The sequence below is a fragment of the Fundulus heteroclitus genome, chromosome 14 (genome assembly GCF_011125445.2).
Source record: "Fundulus heteroclitus isolate FHET01 chromosome 14, MU-UCD_Fhet_4.1, whole genome shotgun sequence".
NCBI lineage: Eukaryota > Metazoa > Chordata > Actinopteri > Cyprinodontiformes > Fundulidae > Fundulus > Fundulus heteroclitus.
In genome coordinates, this window is record NC_046374.1 from 2,336,704 (window position 1) to 2,362,073 (window position 25,370).

A 25,370-nucleotide genomic window follows, 5' to 3' on the forward strand; every position below is an offset into this window, starting at 1 on the left:
TGGTGGTAGTGCTTTTCGTAGTACTTGGTTAGTGGCTTTTGCTGTGATGGCATCATTAATGCTGCATAGTTGAACCAGTTGGATGTGGTTCAAAAGACCAACAGTACCCTGCACCTTGGCCCCACAGGTTTCACAGATCTCTGTATGATGGTCAGACAGGTGCTCAGAAAATTTATCTCCCTTTACAAGCTTGTTGCACTTGTAGCACTGCACTTCCTGTCCTGCCACTGATGCTCTTGCCTCTGTGTCTCCTCTCCCTGCTTCTGTGTTGTCTTGTCAACTCCTGCTGCCACACTGGACCCAGCGCCTGGGTCTGACAGATCTGCTGGCTGGGGGTGGGAGTACAAAAAGTGGGCCATGCTACATGCAACATGAATAGTATAATCCTACACTACTAGCTTTCTCCAGAACTGTACAGATATATATTATACAATAAATAAATCCATATGCTACAGTGACTCATGACTCAAAATAGAACGATGACCAGAATGTTTATTTGGACGTGCACATTAAAAAAGAGGCTTTGCATTACTGCAAAATTGCCTAAGCCCACGAGAGGAAAAAACAAACAAAGCAGGAAACAAGCAATTAAAAAAATAGTTTCACCGACCTTGTGGAACCCATAGGAGAACTGAAGGCCTTAATATTCGTACGGTTCTGTAAGCGACAAGCATCAATTCTCTCCAAGGCCTTTTTCCATTTCTTGGCCCCTGGACAATTGCCAGTTTAAAAGTGGAATTTTATGCAGATGTCCCTCCAGTAGCTATCTGGCTTACCTGTCTTGGTCATCTCCAAACATTAAATATAAAACAGTTTAACATGGAGCTAAGCTATGTGTCTATACAGACAGTCAGAAAAGTTTATATGGCAAATAATCAGACCAATAATATCTTATTTGTTTGTCATATTACGTATATGCCCACCATAGCCACACAGTGCTTGCACAGAAGAAAGTTTAAAAAAAGTTAAATATCATGCTGACGGGACAGGAAATTAAATTATTATTTTTTTATGGCGGTGTTTTTATAAGTATTAAGTTTCCATACCTTTTTTCTCAGTCTCTTGTTGATGCGGTAGAAAAGATGGCCGCCGTTAATTTAAACAGTCCTCTCATGTCAAGTGACTGTTTGGACTGGTGATTGGTCCTCGTTTGAAACTCCTTGATCTCGCTACAAATGTGTTCGGACCATGTTTGAAACTGGTTCGGATTTCGCCAGTCGCCCTCAACCTTTAGTTCTTCAATTTCTTTTTTTTTTTTTTTTTTTTTGCCTTTGGCGTCTCTTATCTTCTTGAAACTGGAATACAGTGATACAAAGCCACAAACTTGTAATTTTTTCCTGTTAATGACCTTTTCATTGAATCCTCAGTGTGAATGCATTGCCAAACTACTAAAGCCATCAAACCAGTCAAGCTACTAAAGCCACCAAGCAAATTTAGCACTAGAGTATTTGCATGTCCTGCAGAAACTATATACAAATAACTGATAGCTTCAACAAACTTAGTATATTAACAATATACTAATATATAACATTTAAAACTTACAATAAGTCTACTGATGCTGGCTGATGCCACATAGGTCCAACTCCTCTAAAGGCTTGCGCTGATTGCTCCCATTGGAAGCGAATCTTTACTTTTTTTTATTCTTTCAAAAGAGTGATAAATCAATGTATCATGGGCATTAGTGGCACCTTCTGCTTCGGAGGGGGAATCAGAGACCTGGAATAAAAATGTATGCACCTGACCTCAACACTGGGGAAATATTAAAACTTTAGGCTACATTAAACTAAGACAATAAAGATTAAAATAAATAGGCTACACTTTGTTTTCCACTAATGTCTAATACATTTAAGACTATTTTCCAAATCAAATGCTTTCTGGTGTTTCATTATGATTGCAATTTATTTGTTCAGCTTTAGTAGCATTTTGAGATTTTAGCTTGTGCTATATAAATTAAGTTTATTCTTAAATATTATTTGAAACAATAGAAGAGGACTACCATTCTGTAATTATTTTTGTTAAGATGAGCTTAATTTGTTTTTAAGTTACGCTTACTTAATATACAAATAGTTAAATTTAATCAAAATTTTGTCAAAGAACGATTTACACTAACCTGACATAATTAAGTTAATAGAACTTTATTTAAACTTTGGGTTTTGCGCTACTTAATCTGTTTAAGTTGAACGTTCAGGTTTACAGTGAGTGAAGCATGCTTGTAAAACAAGATGGCGGCCCAGCCATTGTAATAAAAAAAAAGAAAATATAACTAAATGTTTGTTGCTTGTGTTGTCACACAATGAGCCAAGAACAGGTTTCACTTACTTGTGTAACTTAAAACTACTTAAAAAAGTAAATGAATAAGGCGTCTTATATGGTAAAAAAAAAGGTTTCCTCTTTACATATATTCAATATTGCATGCCATTCTCTTCATGAAAGCCCAATGATTGCATTTCCAAAATCAAATTCAGATTTTCCAAAAATCAAATCTTAAAAAAATTGTAAATTCAAATTAATCACTTTATCGCCCAGCCCTATCCCCAGGTTACTCCCCAGGCGCTGTAAATATAAAAAGCTGCCCACTGTTTCCCAAGGGATGGATCAAATGCTGAAGACAAATTTCATTAGACTGTGCAATTCCTTCACTGGTGCTGCATGATCAGGACTCAGACAACCATAATCAACTCCACCCAGCCTCATCATGGACTGTTCACCCTGCTGCCCTCTGGCATGAGGTTCAGCTGTTTCAGATTCAGAACAACCAGGTTCCACTTTATAAGGACACTGAACTCTGTTGCATTGTAACTTAGAACTGCATTATCATGTGGACCTTTTATTGCTGCATTACATCCTGCTGCTACACATACTTGCTCTATTCATATTGCCTTACACATTACTTTTTCCTGTACATATAAAACGTATTTTCTGATTGCTGCTACATTCTTTACAAATCTCACAATGTTTACTTTGTTTTATGTACTATCTGCATAATCATTTGGTCCGATCATTGTTTCAGTGCATCCTGCTGCTACATTGACTTGCACTATTCATTAAGTCTTACACATAATTTTTCTGCATATTTAAAATGTCTATTTGTTTGGTAGGGGTGTGCTGTTGCTTCCCTGAAAAATTACATCTTTTTGTCTTTTGTCTTCTGTTTTTACTTGAAGCCTTGCAACAAAATTTTGCTTAAATGTACATTGTAAATAAAGTTGAATGACAATAAAGTGTGTTGAAATGTAAAGTCTAATTGCTATGAGAAAGATTTTCTTTCATTAAACAAGCACTGTAATTTGTTATGGGCGGTTAATAAATGCTTTATTTTTCCTGTTACACTCTCACCTCCAGTTTTAAACTTCATATTTTTGCTTCTGTTTTAAACTGTCATGCGGAACATGTTTTACAGCATCAGCTTTCCAATACATGAGAAAAAAAAATCAGCTGATCTTTGAAATATATGAATTGAATTAAATGAAGCAATGACCACTGCTAGAGGCAAGGTACTAATGCTCTTGTAATTTTTTTTAAGTAATTTAAACCAGTGAAGTTATGCTATTTTCCGACATTTATCTACCAAGATATAATTTTAAACAATCCCAACCCCAATGATCCTAGATAACTGATTTTTAAAGGAGCAATAAGTAACAAGGACACTTACTGTTTCAAATCAACAGACCAAACACAAAAAAGATCGCATTCCCGCCTCCACACCCACCCACCACAACATACTTCTCTGTCTAGTTTTAAAGAAATTGAAGGCTATTATGGCTGATTGCAAACACAAATAATAGTGGCGCCAGACTGAAGCTAGTGATTACAGCAAAAGTAGAGCAAAAACCATTTGCGTTGACCAGCTCCTTTGTTACTGTAAAAATATATTTGGTTTGCATCAGACCCATGTTTTTTGTATAGAATGATTATTTTTTTCCCTCAGTAGTAAAATTTATTTGTATCAGCAGCAAATTACAGGCAAATTGAAGCACACAGCAACACATTTAACATGAGCAATTAGAATTGCAATTAGATAATTGTATAACTGAGTGTTATGGGAGTTTTGGGTGGAATATTAAACAATAGTAACTGAGTTCCCATCTTTACTAAATGACGAGACGGTGGTATAACGTTCCAGCACTTTTATTGAGAAACAGAGCAGAGATTCACATAGTTGGAAAGTAATCGCACCCTTCGGTTCCGCTGCAGTCTCTGTCTGCCCTGTCTCTGTCTGTGTCGCTTTTCGGGCTTCCCCTAATACTGCACCGTGGCCTTCCCATGAGACAAAACAAAGACAGTCTATCGTAAACAATCAGTATCCCTCAGCAGCTGCAGCATTTGGCCTTGCAATCAGAAAACAGTGGATCTTATACACAGACATCAGGTCTCCAGGCCTCCTCTGTCCGAGTGGTGTGAGGCCATAGTGACTTCAGAATAATAATTCTTATAACATTCCTCTCTTTTTTTTTTTTTTTTTTTTTTTGATGATGGCGTCGTCAGCATCAAGACAAACAAGATGACCCACCACTTGAAAATGTGAACAAAACACAGAGGAACCATTTCTGTAAACTCATAAAGCGGGACCCAAAAGGTTCCCGTGTTGGAACCGGGCAGTGCTGGAACTTTTAATACAGATCAACATGAATGCTTCATAGAGCTTTAACACACAAGATCAAAGGTTTAGCTTTCATCTACAATTTAGGATTCATCTAATTAGGTAAGGCCTGTTTTAACTACCTATGCGCACATTATTTTAAAATTACATTAGACTATGGTAAGCTAAACCTGTTCAGTAACCAAGGTCGAATCCGTCTACTCTTCACCCACCCTGAATACCCCCCTACTCCTTTCTCCACTCACCCCTACGATGGACAATAATCCACCACTCCAAACTTACAACACCAGGAGCAAAGGCAGGAGAGGTTCAGTGCGGGCAGGGGAACTACAGAAAAAGCTACCCCTAGGGGGCAGTAAAAACTGGAAAGCCCCCCTCCCAGGGAGATCTGCTCTCGGCCAATCTGAGCCTGAAAACCCTGTATTGAATCTAAGTGTTATCATTACCAGCTAATATTAAAGGATATTTAGAGCCAATCCGATCCTGGTTCTTCCTATATCAAATCAAAAAGGTGCATAAACCATAGATCCTTGTGTGTCTGAAGCAAACAGTTTCCATTTTTTACCATAAAACCATATTGATCAACATGATGTAATATTAAAGTGTAGATCTCATAACACAAAAAAAAAAACATGTGAGTCAGTGGAACAGAGCAGTTAAACAAACAGCAACACAATATATGAGAAGAGTCCTAAACGTCAAGAACGCAAAGTTAAGAAAGCCTTCAGGCCATTCAGGCACAAGGCAGAAATTAATCTAATCGCGCTTAGTGTCTCTTCAGGCAACTCCTCCCGTTGAAGAATAAGGAATCAGAGTTCTCTGGCTTCTTCATCCCCAGTCCTCTTCTTGGTTCCCCCTCTCAGGCTGGATGATTGAGCTGGATGGTAATAAGCGTTCAGTTCTGGATGGGCACTGAGCATTTTATTTTGCATTTCTTTCTAATAAAACACTTTGTGAAGATGGTCTGCAGACACGAGTCCTTGTTCCCACTAGAGAACAGAAACAAGGTGTAATTAGTGTTCTTATCAAAACCCCTTTCATGTGTCATTTATTAAAACATTCTTCAAGCACTTTCACATTCAAGATATTTCTGTGCACAATTATTTAGCTTTCAGAATTCTGCAATTTAATTATTAATTAAAATAGTAATCTTTAAGTTCAAGTGTATCTGCAGTAAATTCATAATAATTCTTAACAGAATGCTTTTAATGTGTGTCTTAACTGTTGTTGTCTGACAGTTGAAGTTCTCTGCAACATAATTTCATCAACATATTCGTTTCATGACATTTCCCATTTATTTTGAAAACCCAACTGAGAAAAAGAAAGCCTTTCCATGTGAAAGCTTTTTCCCTCTCTCCCTGTTTTTTTCTTTTTTTTTTTTAAAGTGAGGTGCTGTTCTGCACAGAAAAGACAAAATATTTATACCATGCTGTTACTGTTCAAGGACGCCAAGGTTCTACAACACAAAACAAAGCAGAGAGCAGGAGAGAACAGGAGTTTTTTGAAAACGCTCTAACATTGTAGAACAACTAAAGCTACTTAAGCAAATCAGAATTAGTTCCCAAATTAATCCTAAAATAAAGTAAACCTTACATTGTGATTATTTATTTATTTATTTATTTATTTATTTATTTATCTTCTTAAACTGAGGATTAAGGACTTTTATTAAGAAGTTCTTGGGTGAACGCATCTCTGCGTTCCTATTTGTCTAGGCCTCTGCAATCTGATCTAATTAAAGGGTTAAAGCTAGAGTAATTTTTACAGTTGGAGTTTTTATCGACTTGAAAAAAGCTTTTGATACACTTAATCACAGCATATTGATAGCAAAATTACAAATGTACGGAATAAGAGGTTCAGCATTAAACTGGGTTATTCGTTATTTAGAAAACAGACAATATGTTGAATATGTGAGACATGAATCTAAATTAATTACAAGTTCATCTGGATTTCCTCAAGGCTCTGTAATGTGGCCTAAACTTCGTATCTTACATGTAAATGACTTATGTGATGCATCAAAGATATTGCGTGTTTTTCTCTTTGCATATGCTACTATTTTTTTTTTTGTGTCTGGTAGTAACTTAGAAAAACTGATAAACCGTTGAGCAGGATATGGTGCATCTACAAAAATGATTTATGCAATATAAGTTAACAAATGTAAGTAAAACAAAATGTTATTCACAAGTCAAAAATCTCCCCGGACGTATTAACTTGAATTTAAATGGCATTACTATTGAGAGGGTATTGGAATTAAGGTTCTTTGGAGTACTCATTGATGAGAAATTGAAATGGAAGTCTCACATAGCTTGTTAAAAAGAATATTACCAAATTTGAGCAGCATAGCTGCAACAGGTAAGCAAACGCTCCTTAAATGGCCCTGGCGTCTCATCCCAGACTTGACATAGGCCTATTGCATGTTTGCGTTTTGGATGTGTTCAGGGCACACAAAGCATGAAAAGGTTACACCATATGTGTATAAATAATTTTTACCTGCACACCTGTAATGGCATTTTATGACGTGATAGACTCCAGCTCCCAGCATGCAATATGGTCGAAATGGCCACCGACTCCCAGCATGCAATATGGTCAACGCGACCACCGGCCCTTGCAACGATGAACCACAAGTCCTCATAGCAAAAATCACTTAGAAAATGGCATGCACACACACACAAACAAGGATATTCAATAGTTAAAAACACTCCGCCTTGGAGTAAAGCATTTAACTAAATCCCTAACACATGCCCAGGCATTTCTAAACCACCCCTGTGGGTGAAAAAGAAATAAAAGGGGGAATACCCCGTTTACTTGTGTATCAGGGCTGTCCCGGCTGGGTCCGAGAGCGCTCCGAGTAACGCGGCGTCCTGAAGGCGTCTTGACGAACGCAGATGTGGGTAGGAGCAGGACCGGGTTGAGAAAGTTCCTTTATCTCTCTCCCTCTCCGGGCTTCCAGTCGCTTTGTTCGGCCAAACAAAAGCGGGGTCCTGTTTTCCGATCACTGGGAGATAAGGCGGCTCTCAGTCTTTGATCAGAGGGAATTCAAAAGTACTTCTTTTAAGTCGACCTCCTGCATCGACAGAGCAGGAAATGGAGTTTGCCTTGGTAATCTTCAGTCCAGCAAAGAGTTATCGAGCACGTGGCGTGGGGGGGAGATTATACACGGAGTATCGCAGCTGCGTGCCTTCCCTGACTGGCAGAACGGCAAAAAGAAAGATGAACGGCGTGTGTTCATTGCTTATAAAACTTTTCCGTGGCAACGTTATCTCTCCGCTTTCGTTGCTAGGGCGGTGGCCATTTTTGGGCGATGTTGCATGATGGGAGTTGGTGACCATTTTGACCACAGTGCATCATGGGAAATGCAGTCCGTCGCGTCCCAAATTAATGCAGTTCCGTCACGTCTGAGTTGCCATTACAGTGTGCATGAATTTTTATAAGTGATTTTGGCCAAGTGTGATTTTGGCCAAGTGTGAGTTTCACCTTTTTGAACAAGGGAGTACTGAAATAATGTACAACTTTCATCAAACTTATTAAGGAGCATTGCTTTTCCCAGGCTGTTTTTAGATATTAACTGTGCATATTTCTGTGTATTTTTGGCGATATTCTGTTGCTACAAAAGTAAACCTTTTTTTTCTGGCTCTGTTTTCTTGCTTGATGCTGAAGAGAAATGTTCATTTTTGATTTTATGAATGGAACATTTAATTCAAAAGTTGACAAACATGAATTCCTTTTTCGATGGATTATAAATAAGCAGTGGCATACTTTGTGTTGAGCTTCTGCTGTAAATTATCTATTTAAAGAATATTGTACAAAATACCTATTTTCCCTCTTTTTTTCCCTCAGGTTAGGCAAATAACGGCTAAATAATAACCAGGTTTATTCACTTGTGGATGTTTACGTTACATAATAGTAAGAGTTTACATAGACCAGTACTTACAATTGTACTTGTTTTTTTCTCTTGTAGATAACCACACACAAATCTTTTATACATATTAATGTTCAAGCCTAAGATGATATCAAAATTAAATTCTCGACCCTCTCCCTTACATTTCAACTCACCTCAAAATATATTTGTCTTGATCCCACACCCTGAAATGATTGCTAATCCAGTTACAAACCAGTTCCAGCCCTCTTTTCAAACATGATATTCTCTAAAATGGCCCATTTATCATAGCGACAGTAGCTAAAAGATGTAGAGAGCTCAAAAATATGGTAATTAATAAAAATTTATCACCTGCAGGAGGAGGAAGCTGTGAAAACTGATCTGTTCAGAAACTTTGTTCTGATCCATTGAAGCAACTTTTCTAGTTCACCAGTCTGCAGGAGGCCTCACCTGTGGTTCCCCACGAACTATCGAACGGACTTTTATTGTTCAGGTTCTGCTGCAAGAACGTCATCATGAAAACTAGTATCTGTGTTTAGCATTAACAGACTCTGCTGCCATCTACTGGTCAGTCCATTTTTTTCCTTCCACATTATAGTTCTACAACAGTGCGAACAGCAAATCTAAACAACTAAAGTCCAAAGTCCCTCTGAAAACAGTAGACATAATTCCCAAACTTTCAAATAAAATCTTTGAGTGTTACAATCTTTATTCTTATGATATAAATATGTCAGTAAAAACAGTTTAGGACAGAAATTTTGCATTTATATTTTAATTTCATCTTGAAGGTCGTTGACAGTAACACTATAAACCGTATATTGGAAATCACAAAATAAATCAACAAAAGGAATCTGTCTCCATCCTTTAACATGAAACATGGCTGGTGTATTCAGCTCTGGTGCTGCTCACCAGGTTTATACTAAAGGCCAACAAGTTCTAAACAGCATCAGAAACTCCTTCTCTCATGAGTTCTTCTTGGACCAATAAGCTTAACTGGTTTGGATGTCACCAATCTGGACATGCATGATGCCGTTTTGTCGGATCATATGCCGATCCTATTTGACATCCCCACACACTGTCCGGTTAAACTGGGCGCTCTTCCTAAGCGCTGTCGCATGTTTAACTCCTCCTCTCCAGCCCCTCTCTACATTTCTTGGTCTATGTAAGGATAACGCTGAAGACTGTTTGTTTAAATACCGATGACCTGGTTTCCAGCTTCCACCCTATCTGTCTACAAACATTGGACACTATTGCTCCTTTGAAAAACTGGCTCACCAAACCTGCACCGAGCCCTGGCTGATTGATGTCACTCGTGTCCAGGTGTGAGGGAAGGAGAGCGGAGCGCAGGTGGAAAGAGGACAGGCTACGTGATTATTTTGGTATTCTGAAGCAGAATAATAAAGCATATTTATTCTGAGAAGAATAAATATCTCTCTGACATAACTGATTCTAATTGTAACAACCCCAGAGTTTTGTTTAAAACCATAGACACTGTTCTCAATGCTCCCAAGTTTGTTGGTTTTGAGGCCTCCACTGAAACCTGGGAAAGTTTCCTCTACTTTTTTGCTGATACAAATGTGTCAACTAGAATGTGTATCTTTCAGCCTTCTTATGACCCTTCTGTTCCTCTGCACTATTCATCTATTTTTTAACAATTTGAGTCGGTGTCCCTCTCTTTTTCAAAGGACATAGTTGGTCATATGAGACCCTCTAGTTCCCCTCCAGACTCCATCCCACCTCGTGTGTTTAAAGAGGTATTAGTTACTATTGGACCAAGTGTGCTTCAGATTATCAACAGTAGTCTTTCCTCTGGTACAGTTCTGGGTTTTTTTAAGCAAGCATTTGTGCCCTTCTTAAAAAATAGGCCTCGATCAATCTCTCTGCTCTAATTTCAGGCCCAGCTCTAATCTTCCATTTATTTAAAAAGATATTACTGAAGGTTGCATTTGCTGTTCCTAAGTTATGGAATAACTTATGATTAAGTATAAGGCAGGCCTCCTCTTTTCCTACTGTTAAACCACTGATAAAAAGCACTTTTATTTCTTGTCTTTTTTTACACTGATCCTGTTGTTTATGGCATTTTAAAATACTCTAGCCATGAACCTGGTTTTTAGCTTTTGATGTTGTGTGTGTATGTTTTGTATGTTTTTAAGTTGTTTTTTTTGTACCTTTTGTTGTGTCAATGTACAGCACTTTGGCCACTCCTGCGGTTTTTAAAATGTGCTATAGAAATAAAGCTGCTCAAACCACAAGCACTTGAACCCAAAAGGGTGAAAGCCCAGCTTCTCAACAAGAGACGGTCTCAGAAAGCATGTTGTGATAGATCCAGCTGACCACTTCCATCTCTGAACGAAGGACAGGTTGTGAGGTTGCAGACACCACATGGATATGATCGAACAGGTGTGGTGGAAAAGCTTTGTAAGGAGCCCAGATCCTACCTCATTCACTCTGATGGAAAGGTGTACAGGAGAAAACGCAGAGTCCTTGTCCAAAAGGACACTGAATATCAACACAGTGTACTTGAACCTTTTGCTGCAAGTAAAAACGCAGGACAGCCTAATGTCTCCTCACATGCTGATTCAGCCTGAGATGTGATGCACTCTCAAGTGTCTCTCACAACCAATGTTTTTTACAGAACACATTCTGGCTGTGTTTGCAAGCCAAAACCTAAATACAGATACAATTTCTTTTTAGCAGATCTGTCTATAATTGATCCGGATATTGTATTTCACAGAGTGTTCAGCATGTTTCTACTTCCAGCAATAATCAACTTTAGTTCATATACATTTCATAGTTCTGTTACATGCACTTGTGTTTTAGTAAGTGCCTGTACATTTTATTTCTAATGTTCTGGGTTTTCCACGTTTCTTGGTTTTATAAGTATTGACTCATTTTATTATTTATGTAAATGACTACCGTTTTGAGTCTGTTGGCCTAAAGCGCACATCGTACTTGGATTCCTATACAGGTGTGTGCAAAAAATAGATTTTTTTACCCTTTAGTTCAGGGTTCATCCCATGTAGCATTAGAGGATTTGCAGCACTGGTTTGGCTGTTAGAGAGTCTGTTGTTCTGCGGTTGCCATTGATTTCCAAGCAAAATCCAACAATTTTGTTTGTAAGCAGTTTTTTTCCGAGTAAAAGAGGAAGTTTAGCCAATTACTGCCATTATTCAACAAGAAAAAGCCACTTCCAAATTACCCCAGATAGAAAGCCCCAGCCTTCTCTAGTCGTACACAAAAGCAAGACCTCAAATCTGACTACACTATTGCTTTTTGTTTGTTCGATTTTTCCGATTTCCAGAATTTCTTTCTCAGCAGTGTAGAAGTAGTCACAGAGCCACTGTTCAGCCTGAAGCCTATAAAAAGCCCTTTTGAAAAAGTGTGGCCCCCCCCCCCCCCCCAAAAAAAATGGAATGCACCCCCCTGTAATTTGTTTCTATATATACTTGCTCTGGCGACTTATGTAGTAATTATCGAAGGGGAACTGCATCGGGTCATCCCGAGTGGCTAAATCAAAGAGGAAGCTCTGTCATTAGGCTTCAAAATAAAGCTCAGGACTAACTGAGGAGGATTTTTGACGTCTTGGTAGGTCTGAGAAACTGCAGTCATTACTTTGAATATACAGAGCCTTCCAAAGTATTCATACATTTTCAGCTTTTTCACATTTTGTCAAATTACAAAATAATGTTAAGGTATGCAAATGAGAGTATATTTGTGAAGTGAAAGAAAAGGATACGTGGTTTGAATTTTCCTATTTCTTTTCAAATAAACTTCTTTTAAAAATGCAGCATGCATTTGCAATAATATCCCCTCTGAGTTAATACTTTGTAGGACCACCTTTTGCAGTAATTACCACTCCAAATCTTTTGGGGGAATGTTTCCAACAGCTTTGTTCATTATACAGACTAAACTTCTTTTCCTCCAATCCTCCTACTAAAACATTTCAAGCTAGCTAGACTTTTTGGAGGACGACTGTGAAGACCTGTTTTCATGTTTTGGCACATATTCCCAACTGAATTTAGATATAGACTTTGTGTAACGAAGACCCGGTTCTTTACTGTGAAGTAAAAAGATAGCTCTTACCTGAAACTCTTGAACATGCACATAGCACTTTGGATGGCACACTGCACTTTAAAGTTTTACTAATTTGCACATCCCCAGGCTCCAGCCTGTAGAAATAAGAATGATGAATGTAATTTTGGTGATATCTTTTAAGTGTCAGTGTGTAGTGTATGTGGTATGTTTTAAAGGGTTTTAGAGTAGTGTAATGTATTTTTTCCCCTAACCTTCTTCTTCTTGTGTCCAGGTGTCTGGCAAAAAGATTCCCCAGAGACCAGGCACCTATTTGAAACCTTCCGGGCCAGACCAGGAACAAAGAAGGCAGGGGGGAGTGGTTTACTGGTTTTAGAATTGCTGGAGAATTATTTGTTGTAATTGTGTTTAATTTAGGATTTTTTTCTATTTAATTAGTGGGTTTATTTCTACATAATTATTGGTGGGTTTTAATTGGAGGAATTTTACATTAGTTTTAAAGGAACTAATGTTTGTACACCCCTAGTTGTTTTAAGTGGTTTTTACATAGTTGGGCGTGGCCCATTTAAAAAGCCATCTTGGTTATTCATTCATGAGTTGGATTGTTGGAGTTTCCTGAATGCCACCTGCTGCTACTAGGTAAAACTCTAAACTGCTTAACTTCCATGCGTATACTGACTGCACTTGCACTTTTTGGACTTTTTTTTTTTTTAATGGAAAATAAAAGGACATGGAAACTGAGGACATTAAAACTGCTTGACCTCTCAATTTTTGTTCATTGGTACCAACCTTGTTTGTTCCACCGCTCATGCCAACCTGACTGCACTGATCCACACGGTGGGATAGTGCAGACACTTTGACTTGGCTATTCTAGCACATTATTATGCTTTTATATAAACTATACCATTGTAGCTCTGGCTGGATGTTTAGGGTCATAGGATGATGCTGCCACCACCACCACCGTGTTTCACAGTGGGAATGGTGCGTAGAGGGTGCAGTGTTAGTTTTACAGCCCACCAGTATTTTCAATGTTAGTCTGATCTGGCCAGAGTCACACTTTAAATGGGACTTAATATTCTTTTCTGTCAACAAATTATTTCACCTGAGCTACAGATTGCTAACCTGACTCTCGCCAGATGTATTTCGCTCCGCCTAGCTTCACTCACATACATCTGGGACACCTCCATAGGAATTGCCTTTTTTTGAAGGCTGGGCCTTATCAAAAATCCTTGCATATGATTGAACAAGCCACTTGTCTGTCATCTTTATCGACGTGCTATTTCAACCACTCACACCGAAGCCAACCCGTGACGCTGGTGAGAGCGACGCAGGAAAAAAAAAAGTGTTTGCGGCTCTAGTGGTACTCGTTTTTATTGACAGTGAGCTGACAGGAAGAGGGGGGAAGACAGGCGGCAAAGCGCTGCGGGTCGGAGTCGATCCCGGGCCGACCGCGTCGAGGACTAAAGGCCTCCTAATATGGTTCGCGCTAACCGCTCCGGGGCGCGTCCGCTGTGGACACGCCCTGGAAAACAAAACTTGCCAAATCCGGTCGGGAGAAGGGCAAAAACATCGTTTCCACCAACAAAAGCCTTCAGAGCCGTTCTCTGATGTTCTTTTAATGAAACAATATTAGGTAGATTGGACAACATAGCAGCAACCATGTTAACGCTTGCTTCCTTGATGCGAGCCGCCATTGCTATCAAAACAGTCTCACGTCACGGTCGCGTCTCCACTACGTCACATCTACGAAACTCCAGCCCTGCGTCCTGATTGGCTAGAAAATAAAATTGGTTGGAGAAATCACTCTCTATGGGAGATGTCCCAGAAGGATGTGAGTGAAGCTAGGCAGAGCGACATACATCTGGTGAGAGTCAGATTAACAGATTGCTGCAACTTCTCCAGAGTTACCAAAGGGAAAGGCTGTTTCTCTGAGTGATACCCTGTCAGCCTAAACTGACTTATCGTACTACTTTTTTTCCCCTGTGCGGTTCGCCCCACGTACTCGGAAACCTTCCTCGGTGCGTGGAGCGGAAGCTTAGGAGTCATTAATGACCGATAAAAATTGACACATTCTGCAGATTCTTTACATACGGTAATTACTTAAGCTTATTGTATGAGTAATAGAAAGGGAAAAAAATGATAATTAGTAAATAATTCACTTTGAATAACAAGGATAAATCTGCAACTAAAAAGTTTTAGGATCAAAATGTTAAAAGTTCAGGTATACATAGTCTTTCATTTTGTTTACTAAACAAGCAGCTTATCATAAAAAATCAGAGCCAATATTTAGGAACAAAAATTACATGCTAAACCTGAAATTAATCAGCCTTCTCTGCTTATTAGATGTCAAAAAGCCTTGGTTTAGACTGCAATCCTCAGATCTAAGAGGTTTAATATAATTCAATGCAAACACCTATTATCATCGCAGCCCTGCAGCTGTACCTGGCTCTGTTTTTAGGTGGTTCTTCCTCCTTCTCACTCCTTTAACTGACATTATTCTGTCCCTCTGCATCAACTCTACAACCACGACTGAAACTGGCCTCATCAACTACAAATAACAATAAGAGCAACAATAATGAATATAAAATTTACATTTATTGTGTTAGAACACGGACACAATAAAAAAATAAGGAAACTCTGGAGATAAATAGTCACAAGTAGTTAATGTAGAAAAACAACAGGAAAACAGGATGTAGCCTATAGTTATTAAAATATCATTTGAACACAGATGCTCTCCTGTAATGGCTTCCTTTTCCTGGTCAGCCAGTATGGATTGACATTCGTTTTAATTGATAAAGCAGAGCAATTATTTATGCACATATGGTGTAACCTTTAAAGTTCTGTGTGCCCTGAACACATCCAAAAGACAGGTCTGGGAGGAGATGATCGGGTCATGCAGGGAGTGTTTGCTGGCCTGCTGTAGGCCTGCTGCTCTTGTGTCATCTTCAGGCTGGCTGACTGGAATCAGGCTGACGTTGGCCCCTCCAGTAAAGGACTGCAGTCCTGCAGTTGAAAAAACAGCAGTAAAAAACTTACCTGTTTTGTGGCATCCTGCACACATTTTCTCTATTCCACTCATTTCTTTCTCATTTCTTTCCAGCATATTTGCTACTATAACTCACTCCAGTTCCTTTCTTGCTTTATCTTAATTAGTAGGGACCGTTTGCGGTTCAGATGATTTTTTTTTTTTTTTTATATTTAAGTGCTCGTGCCAAACCTTATGTGTAATGGAAAAAATTCCGCCCCGGTTTGCTGTTCGGTGTACCTGCTAAAAACTGCAACTGATTTGAACAGCTTTGCATACCTTATCGCTACAACACCACCCCCGCCTGTCAACAGAAGCTCCTGGTCCACTCACAGCACTATTTTTCTATGTAAAGATAATTTACAGCATTGCATTACAATATTTGTGCTACATCTGTGCATTGAACAAACAAACATCTTTCAGTTGTCCAAAAAATGACAACACCAAATTTAACAGTAACACACACACACACACACACACACACACACACAAAACTAAGTAAAAAAAACTTAAACACTTGACATTTACAAAACTGGTAAAAGTAAACTGCACACTGTAGTTTAATTACTCATTGTTTTTTTTTTAAAGGAACTTTTCAAAATACCTTTTCATGGCCACTTGTTAAGATAACATTTCTCATTGCCATTTTGCAATGCAAAAAAATAACACAGATCAATCTTCTAGGTATAGCAGCTATCAATCCCAATTGGAGGGAATATGCATTTCTAGCTCAAAGACTGCAGTTTAGAGGGTTGGTGATCAATGCGTGTGTTTGCTCAGAATGCAGGTATGAATAGAGGCGTTCACACTTTGTATACACTACTTTTTTTGTACTTTCAAGCTAGACCTATGGTTGAAACATGCAAAATGTATTTTTATGTTTTTTGTTAAATTGACTTAACTAATTAATCTATCATTTATATCATGTTTGGATATTAAAAATGAAAAGGTAGAGCAAGGCAGCCATGAGAACTCACGCATGCACAGGTAGAACATACAAACTAAATGCAGAAATACCCCAGGTCAGTCCCCATGTTCAGCAGGACCTTCTTGCTGCAAGGCAACAGTGCTACCAACTGCATCACTGAGTAGTTCATAGTTACAGAAGATGAAAACTTAAATCACAAAGGTGCATGAGATCAATAGGCAGTGTTAACTTAAACATAATCTGTGTTGAGTGATAAAGAACCAGGTCCTGAAGTTTCAGTAATTTGAAATTTAAAAACAGAGAATTTGTATGGTCCGAATATCCAGCATTGTGTATGATGTGAAGGTAAAATACGGAAGAACTAATGAGCAATACAGAATACGGAGTGAATCGTAATCTAAAAGCTGCTTTATTTTATTTATGATTGCAATGTTTTTTGCCACTTTGTTTTGTATGGGCCCTGTGACAGACTGGCGACTTGTCCAGGGTGTACCCCGCCCCTTGCCCAGTGAACGCTGGAAATAGGCACCAGCAACCCCCGTCACCCCATGAGGGATTAAGCGGGTCACAAAATGGATGGATGGATGGATGTTTTGTATGGGTTCAATGTGGGTCTTCCAAGTTTTTTTTTCTATTGTCACACCAAGAACTTTAATTTCCTTTACATTTCCAATAGCAATATTCTAAATTTTTATATACACGTAACTTTTATTCTTATAATTAACAAATGTTATAAATTTGGTTTTATCTATATTTAATGATAACTTATTACAGTCCATCCATTTTTTATTTACCCAATTCAATATTTAAACAAATGGCGCGACTGTGGCTTGATGGGTTGAGTAGTCGTCTGGCAATCAGAAGGTTGTAGGTTCGATTCCACATGTCGAAGTGCCCCTGGGCAAGGCACTTTACCCCAAATTGCCTACTGAGCTGCGTCTCGGTGTATGGGGAGTGTTGGCCTAGTGGTTAGAGCAGTGTGCTTGCACTCAGAGAAGGATGCAAGTACCCGGTTCAATCCCCAGCGCCTACACTCTGGGTTCTTGAGCAAGACCCTTAACCCCAGATTGTTCCCTGGGTGCCGCACATGGTAGCCCACTGCTAACTGCTTTTAACCCAAGAGTGATGGGTTAAAAGCAGAGAACAAATTTTGTTGTAATGTATGTTTCAATGACAATAAAGATGATATTACTATTATAATTACTGTATTAATTACTTCACATTAGTCATTTCCAGAAAAAAACATATTGGTATCATTATGTAATTTAGAGCCTTATAACATGTCATTTATGTATATGTTGAATAGTTTAGGACCCAACACTGACCCCTGGGGCACTCCACAAGAAGTCTTTATACACAGACATGTGTTCACCCATATTTATAAACTGTTGCCTCTCAGAGCATTAGCTAATAACTCAGTTAACTGCTACTCCCCCTAACACCATATAGCTGTAGTTTGTTTATGAGTATAGAGTGATTTATTGTGTTGAATGCTTTCTTAAAGTCTATAAATACACCAACTTCATGTTTCCTTTGATTTAATGCATTTGTGATCTCCTCCCTTGATTCCATTATTGCAAACAATGTTGTACTCATTCCTCTAAATCCATACCGACTCTGGTTTAGAATTTCATACTTATTCAGAAAGTTTTCTAATTTATTATTATAAAGTTTTTCAAAAATTGTTAAAAATTGTCGAATGAGTGACACGGGTCTATACTTTGTGTACAGATGTTTATTTCCTAGCTTTAATAAAGCTATTACTTTAGCTATTTTGATTCTTTTTTGGAAATGAACCAGTTTGAAATGATAGATTGTAAATGAGTGTTAGTGGTTTTTAAATACCATCAATAACGTTTTTAACCAAAATCATAATGGTGCCATCATAGTCAGTAGAAAAGTGTTGCAACAATGTTTAACAATAGATCTTATTTCATCTAATGTGGAGAGAAAAATTGTGTGAGAATTATTCTTTATCAGTGTTTCACTAATGGCATCTCCTCCTTGGTCTGTAATCTTTGCTGCCAACTCTGGTCCCACATTCACAAAAAAATCATTCATACTAATAACTACCTTGTTCCTGTTTATCAATAAAACATTCTGGATATATAATTTTCTTTATCCTACTTTTCCTTAGTTTGTTTAATACGCCCCAAACACCTCTTATATAATTTATATTTTCATATAACATTTTCCTATACTATATTTTTTTCTTGCTCCCATATATTCTATTAACTTGTTTTTATAAATCTTATATATATTTCTTGATTCTTTGGTTCTTGATTTAATACATTTTCTATAAAGATTATTTTTCTTTTCACAAGCATTTTGTAATCCCTTGGATAGCTATGGACTATTCTTATATTTATAACTTAGATTCATTATTTTAACCTGACATTTTTTCAAATATATTAATAAATTTACTGTATGCCAAGTCCACATCCTTCGCTCTATAAACGATATCCCAATCTTGAGATAGTAGGTCATTTTCTTGTGAAGTAATTGTGTCCTCTGTTAATTTCTTAAGAACAACTTGTTCTTCCTAATCTCATTAGTGACTTCGACATATATAAATACAGGAAAGTGGTCACTAATATAATTTATTAGCATAACACTTACTATATTGTCCTCAATATTATTAGTAAATATATTGTCTATTAGGGTTGCACAGTGTGTTGTTATTCTGGTGGGTCTTGTTAGTCAAACTAAACATCATAGAAATTTTACAGTTGGTTTATGTTGCTTTGACTTCATAAGATCTACATTATCTCCAACGATATAAATAGATTTTTGTCCAGTTTTTGTGTGCATAAGTAGTACATTCTTTTTTACAGAGTAGAATGCTTTTTAGGACATAGAGCAGACAAAATTAAACTCCATGTGATCATTCATTTTTAACCACTTATGTTGTCCTCCTGTCTCCATGGCTCCAGACATGTCACAGTCATCCATCAGTCCATCTGGAGCCCAGTTCTTATAGCTGACCACTTCGCCTCTGACCCAGTACCAGAAATCCAGAGTACAGGTGTAGCGCAGTCCCATCCAGACGTAATCAGTGGAGGCCTTCTTGGCTTTCTCCTGGACCCATCTCTGCTCATCCAGGTTGGTGATGGTGACCAGGTCATGGTGGTGATGTCTGCAGTAGTACAAGGCTTCCTCCCAGGTTTTGTTTTTTTTGATCAGGATCAGTTTTTCTGGGAGTGAAAAAGAGAAAGTATCAATCCTACAGTTATCACCCAGATGTTGTGGCTTCAACTAGAGATTTTCAAAACTCAGTAACGTGAATATTTATTTACAAAAGTGGTAAATGTCAACATACATTTGCATGAATACTGAAGTGAGGAAAACTCAGTTTGTATTGACTGGATTTATCACCACAGAAATAAAGATGACTTTATAATCTCCAAAAAATACTGTAATAATCCAGTTCGTATTTCAAACATTTACTGAGTAAATATAAAGATTTTGTGTTGTCGTAACAAAAGTTTAATAAAAACTCACCATCATAACAGATGAAGGGTTTTCTGACAGCACAGTTCTCAGTCTTCCATCTGCCTTCATCATCAAACACAGTCATGGCACATTGACCACTGTTGTATTGTTCATCATTAAACTCTTTGCTCCAGTGTCTGAAAGAGAAACTGCTTCCATCTGACCACCTCCGGGAGTCTCTGAACAGACCCATAAACACAAATTTATCGTCTGTAGAGCTCAAAACATTCTTCAGTCTTTACATCCTGGAGCTGATCCAGCCCACTGGGCAGGTCTGTGTGATTCTCTCTGCAGTAACTCTGAGCCTCAAACCAGGTCTTCTTTTGTTTAATCAGATAGAATTTCTCTGAAGTATTTCGTTCTGTGGAATAACAGTCAATGACAGCAGGAGCATTATTTTAAGTCAGCAACAGTTATGACAGAAAAAATGCTAATATTTAAATCTTTTTTGTAATTATTCTCCGTTTAAAGTTGGATGGATGTCGTCTCTCTAGATCAGACCAGGTTTTACCCAGAATGTTTGACAATTATAAATTTTTAGCTGCATGTCGTCACTGGTCAGATCAAGCAGTAGACCAGAGAAAATTACAGTCTGATATTGTTTTGGTAAAATTACACACTGAAGCAACACTAAGTTTAATGGCCTCTGATTGGTGAAACTGGGTGTCATTACTGCCAGCATGAATAACAATTAATTGTATTCCTGGTTTTCCTTAGCAAGCAGTTTCAGGTAGGATTTGATGTCGCCTGCTCTGGCTGCTGGCAGATATTTCACTATAGTGGCTGGTGTTTCCTTTCTGACTATGGAACTGCCATTTAAGATAAGATAAGGTAAGACTTTATTGATCTCACAGTGGAGAAATTCACTTGTCACATCCTCCACAATTACCAGAGCTTCTCCGTGGGAAGAGTTTCAGTCCTGAATTTGTTGATCTACATTCTTTAAATAGCTTTTATTTATATATATATATATATATATATATATATATATATATATATATATATTCTTACCATCATAGCAGAGAAAATGTCCACGTCGCCTACAGGAAATGTCATTCTACTTTAGACTTTTTAAAAGACTCCCACAGTTTTCAGTATTGAGATCATTTGGCTCATTGTTGTTCCACTCTGTCTCATCTTCAATGAACTCCACTTCCGGCAGAGACCAGTACCATCTCCTGATACCATCTGTTTGATTATACAGACCAATCCAAGCTTCTGTCATTGCTGGTGATTTATTGAGGAGTCTCTTCAGGCCTTCCATGTCAGACACTGTTGCCAGGTCCGTGTGATTCTCTCTGCAGTACTGCTGAGCTTCAGTCCAGGTCTTTTCCTCATTAACATAGTGATACTCATACAGATGACAAAACATTACACAACACTGACCTATAGACAGAAAGAAACACTCATTGATTTTAACCACAAGACAGTTTTAAGGTAGAGTACAAACGTGTACAGTTTTACATAATAAAAAATCCTTTTATGTTACTTAGAGAAATTTGAATCAAACTGTAAGGATTTACCAACATTATGATGTCTGTGCAGAGCCACTCACCCAACAGAATGAGCAGAAAAAGATTGAGCTTCATCTCTCCTCGGTCAGGTGCAAATATTTTGTTTTTCATTTTGTTTCAAAGGTCTGTCTCTGTTGAAAAAAGCGGTTTATTAAAATAAGATAAAGAGATAATCACATTCATCCATAACCAGACTGAATGGTGAAGGGACTCAGTTTTTATACCGTTTTTCTAGACATATGGACCACTTAAATCACTTTGATCTACAGTCACACTCTCCCAGTCACACATATCCACACACTGATATGCTGATCGGTAGCCAACTTGGGGTTAGGTGCCTTGCCAAGGGGCACATCAACATGTGACAGGATTAAGCTCAAATTGATCACACAATCTTCTGATGAGATGACTACTCTACCCACTGGATCCATCCATTGTTAAATTAAATGAAGATGGACAGATAGATACACAACTTTGGGTTAAGTCATTTGCCCAGAGGCACGTCAACATATGGCAGGGTAGGAGCCCACAACTTTCAAATTACACTCTCTATTGAGTAACAGTTGCTTCACAAATAAACACATTTCCAAGAGTTATTCTAAATGGTAAGAAACTGATGGCAGTAGAAGTGGAGTCAGGGATGGCCTTAGGTTGTATGGGGCCTAAAAAAGATTCAAATCATAGCATCAGACTGTAGCTATGGTAACACAAACATCAAGGATGAAAAACAATAGAGGTTTAGAATTTTACAAAGAAAATATGAAATAAATTATATTCCTTTAGGTATTGATTTTAGATACTAAACATGCAACACTCTTTAAATTAATCTCTACTGAAACCATCACTCTAATAGTAGAATCCTTTTTTAACCAGAGAAAAACATTTAGATTCAAACCTCTTTTCCAAGAGTGACCCGGCCAAGACAGCAGCGTAAAAAACATACTATTAACCAATAAACAAGAATAAATACACACATAAACAACAGTTTCACATTTCAAGACATAAAAAAATTAAATGCCCTGGAATTATCACACAGCATTAAATATTTGGATATTTATAAGAGCCAAGTGAGCTAACATCCTTTCCCTCTAAAATCAACTTAAACTCCCCCAAATTTGTAATAAATTACAGTTTAAAAAAAATATTAAAAAAATCATTTTATTCAGTAGGAAATAAAATGAGTAAAGTTGGCCCTGATAAACTTGGTCATAGCATTGTTTGTGAAACAAGTCTGGGAATACTTGGCGCTGGCACTGAGAATATTTGCTGAGGGCTCAGGTCGGCCATTAGAACGGTGAAAACATGGACTCCTTTCTTTCTCAGTCAGTGCTGCTGCTGCTTGGGGTTGGTAAGAGGAGAGCGGTCTGCCTTGTTGGATCACACAGGTTTAATATTCATTAGTTAAACATTCTCACCTATGAATGGTGATTGAATTTAATTTTATGACAGCAGATTTTGTGCATAGATTAGTTTTTATGAACAATAGTGTGCATTTTAATGGTTCTTCTGGAATGTGACAATTAAAAATAGTAAGAAAAGTTTTTTTTCTGCCGTTTCTTTGCGAAACATATTTTTTAAGAGATTACTTTGTTACTATGTGTCTGTGCCAGAGTATAAAAATAAGTGATAAAAAAGTTAGAAAATAACTAAAATAGTTTATACTATTTTGTACACTGCAGCAAATGCACAGTCATCAATACAGAAGTATAGAAATGATGATCAAAGGAGAAACTTACATCTGGTTACGTCTTCACTCTACTGCTTCAGTTGTTTTCACTTTTTTAATCAGATAGAAACAGGTCTCAGTGAACTGTCCCGTCCCAAACAGATGACTTTTGTTGGCTAAGGGATCATTTGAATATGACGATACCCTAGTCAGTCGTTATGTGCATGAATAAATGGTAACACCTCTTTGATAAATGATCATCTGTCAGAGAATCTGACTTCAGTCTGGGTTTTCTATTTTTAGTTTCCTTAAAGATCCAGGGTCTTTCGCTGGTGAAAATACCACTCATAGTACTTTTTATTTTAGATAACATAAATCTAATACTAAAAAAAACCCACATATTTAGAGGTGATGAGCTTTTATGAAGCTTATAGAAGAAATAAAAAATGTACAATCTGTGTCTAAATGTGTCCAAGAGCTTTTCACACTGCTGTATGTCACCATAACTGTGGTGCTTCTGCATCAGATTAGTGAAACATGCAGGGCTTCAGTCTGTCTGGACCAACAGCCTGGCTACAGTTACACAGATTATCTGAAATCTGGTTCATACTCATTAATCTAGTAATTAGAGAGTTAAATGGGTCAAAAGATCTAAGTAAAAATTATGGCAACAGATTTTGCTTGTCCAACTAAATTACTAAATAATATTTACGTGATAGTACTCCACGTAGTGTCAAATATTTAGTTGGGTTACTAAATCTGTAAATTTTTAAACGTGTAATGTAATGCTCATACACATGTTAGCAGCTAGCGAAATATAGAAAACGACTTAACAAAGCCATTCATCGCAGACAGAAGAAATCAAGAAGCTTTTATTGTCGCCATGTGTTACCGGGGTGAAAATTCTTTTTCAGGACATACTCCGGCTTAGGATACAAACAGGTGATAAACAATGGGTACGGATAATAACCTAGTAAACAATGTGGACAGTTTTTATATTTTTATTTTATAGAGATTACAAAAAAGCAAGACAGTCTTTGGCGTCTGCTAGTACTTGCTCCGAGTTCTGAAAGTCAGTCCCACCTAAACACGATCCATTGTGTTGCATGAATCAGTCACTCAGATCTTCTTTGATGATACATTCAAGCTGGTAGTAAATCTTGTGTAATGTTCTTAAACCTTCATATACAGAACTGTGCAATGATACATAGCTGATCATTAAGGGCGTACGAAACAATATGCATCCACAGTAGTGATATTGTAACGTGTACAGACATAGTTTCCTCAGCAGGGGCAATAGCCCTTACAGCCTCAGCGAAGAACCTGTTTCTGAGGCTGCTCGTGCTGGTTTTGATGTTCCTGAAACGTGTACCTGATGGGAGAGGGGCAAACAGTGCATTCTGTGGGTGGGATTGGATCTGTTCTGTGGCAATGCGCCTGGCACTTCTCTGGACTCGTTCAGCATAAACAGAGTCCAGATTTTAAAGATGTCATCTCACAATTCCCTGTGTGAAGTAGGTCTTTACATACAGGTTTTCACCTTTAGCCTCACTAACATGACAGCTTTTACATTGAAAGTTTTCTGCACGCACCAGTTGAGGAATATGTTTACACGGATGACTTGGTAATCAATCATTTATCACAGATCTAACAACACATGCTGTGTTCAAGCTGGAAGGTCATTTGGTTGGGTTATTTACATTTGGTTGGGTTATTTACACTGTTCTTTGCACAGGTCACCATTGCTTCACTGGGATTCCCAAGGGAAGTGATACGACTATTATGACATGGTATTACCTGTGTAGAATGTTGTAAATATATATATATATATAACAATGTGTGTATTCTGGAGCATGTAACAACAATTATTTCCCACTGGGATCATTAAAGTAAGTCTGATTCTGATTTGTTAATTCAAATAAGGATTGTCAGCTACTTATAAAATTATAGTTGTACGGCAACAAACTGCCTGTTTGTTTTTAATGTGTGTTGAATAGATTGACACACATAACTGATTCCCACAACAACATACAAAGGTCATGTGACTAGTCTCCAAAGTCTCCTGCTTAAATGCTGTCTCGTAATATGTGCTTTTCTCGTGCGAGGTTTTTTGATATTTCAAACTGTATCCTAGAATCAGGATAAAGTGTGAAATATGTTTTTTTTTTCCTTCTCCCTCCCCTATATGTGGCTCCTATCTTTCCACAGAGTTAAAGGCAGCGCCCTATGGTAGCGGCGT

The 25,370-nt window shown here is 37.8% G+C and overlaps 1 long non-coding RNA gene across 1 annotated transcript; it reads right to left on the bottom strand.

Annotated features, from left to right (window-relative positions):
- Nucleotides 1-19,500: 19,500 nt before the first annotated feature.
- On the bottom strand, nucleotides 19,501-22,192 carry LOC118565620. The gene is made up of 4 exons (XR_004932478.1): nucleotides 21,507-22,192; nucleotides 20,963-21,337; nucleotides 19,961-20,312; nucleotides 19,501-19,653 (listed from the first exon to the last, which is right to left on the bottom strand). It is a non-coding gene; the product is annotated as an uncharacterized LOC118565620 (long non-coding RNA).
- Between the last annotated feature and the right edge of the window lie 3,178 nt (nucleotides 22,193-25,370).